The sequence below is a fragment of the Poecilia reticulata genome, chromosome 9, assembly GCF_904066995.2.
Source record: "Poecilia reticulata chromosome 9, P_reticulata-male-v2, whole genome shotgun sequence".
NCBI lineage: Eukaryota > Metazoa > Chordata > Actinopteri > Cyprinodontiformes > Poeciliidae > Poecilia > Poecilia reticulata.
In genome coordinates this window covers 28,311,020-28,312,990 of record NC_088838.1, presented here as the reverse complement: position 1 = coordinate 28,312,990, position 1,971 = coordinate 28,311,020, and positions in this window count along the sequence as shown.

The window sequence follows — 1,971 nt, the reverse complement described above, 5'->3', positions numbered from 1 at the left end:
CTCTTAATATCTAAAGTAAAAGTGCCGTAATTACTAGGGTCTAGGGCAGTGGTTCTTGCCATCACTTGCTGCAGAGGATCACGTTTTAGTGCTGCAGAGGAGCACTGATTGAAGGAGTTCCACTGTCAGCATGGATTTGAACTTGTGTCTTTAATTACTTCAGCAAAGCTCACAGTTTTTACCAAATTCTGTAGCTTTCGGTGTGCTTCTAAATCTGCTCTATAGTTGCATCTTTTCGGGCTTGCTACTGACTCTAGTGGCGTGGGGGTGGTAACACAATTAATATAATTACATTACTAAATCAGAATACCGCTAAGTCTTATTATTAATTTTTCATTCTCTTAAGAATGTAGAGATAATTAATTGACCTACACAAGACCTTAAAGTGGTTCCAGTTTTTCTCGATGGCCAACCTGTTGAGACTGTGGCAAAATGTAAATGCGACCAAAGGGTTGTTCCTGGACAGTCAGCTCAACGTTGCTGAAAACACTGTCTATATTTTGAAGAACTGTTCTCAGAGACTCTACCTTTTAAGAAGACTTAGTAATCTTCCCATATGTCTTGAATTTGGAAAAAAATAATTTTATCACTACAGAAGGGTTCAGTGAATGCACATATGAATTTGTTGGGTTCGGTACCTCAAAAAAGGTTAAGAACCACTGGTCTGGGGGCTTCGAAAAAAAAATTGTATATCAGATAGAACAAAAATAAAGTAACGTAAGATTTTAAAATAACTTGTAAAAAAAGGATATGTTTATGGAAGAGGATTAGAGCCACTAGAAAAAAAAATTAAACGGTTCTGACTTTAATCTCAGAATTCTGACTTTAATCTCAGAATTCTGAGATTAAAGTCAGAATTCTGAGAATAAAGTCAAAATTCTGACTTTAATTCTAATTTTAATTCTTGGTCTGTACTACAGACAGACAGACAGACAGACAGACAGACAGACAGACAGACAGACAGATAGACAGATAGATAGATAGATAGATAGATAGATAGATAGAGAACCGACCAAAAGTTTGGACACACCTACTCATTCAATAAGCTTCCTTTATTTTCATGACTATTGACATTGTAGGTTCACGTGGAAGGCATCAAAACTATGAAATAACACATGTGGAAATATATTCTAAACAAAAAAGTGTAAAACAACTGAAAATATGCCTTATATTCTAGTTTCTTCAAAGTAGCAACCTTTTGCTGTGATTACTGCTTTGCACACACTCTGTTCAAGTTTCAAGAGGTAGTCACTTGAAATGGTTTTCACTTCACAGGTGTGTCCTGTCAGGTTAATAAGTGGGATTTCTTGCCTTATAAATGGGGTTGGGACCATCAGTTGTATTGTGCAGAAGTCAGGTGGACACACAGCTGATAGTCCTACTGAATAGGGTTAGAATTTGTATTATGGCAAGACAAAAGCAGCTAAGTAAAGAAAAATGAGTGGCCATGATTACTTTAAGAAATGAAGGTCAGTCAGTCCAAAAAATTGGGAAAACTTTGAAAGTGTCACCAAGTGCAGTCGCAAAAACCATCAAGCGCTACAAAGAAACTGGCTCACATGAGGACAGCCCCAGGAAAGGAAGACCAAGAGTCACCTCTGCTGCGGAAGATAAGTTCATCTGAGTCACCAGCCTCAGAAATCGCAGGTTAACAGCAGCTCAGATTAGAGATCAGGTCAATGCCACACAGAGTTCTAGCAGCAGACAAATCTCTGCAACAACTGTTAAGAGGAGACTGTGTGAATCAGACCTTTATGGTAGAATAGCTGCTAGGAAACCACTGCTAAGGACAGGCAACAAGCAGAAGAGGCTTGTTTGGGCTAAAGAACACAAGGAATGGAAATTAGACCAGTGGAAATCTGTGTTTTGGTCTGATGAGTCCAAATTTTTGATCTTTGGTTCCAACCACAGTGTCTTTGTGCGACGCAGAAAAGGTGAACGGATGGACTCTACATGCCTGGTTCCCACCAT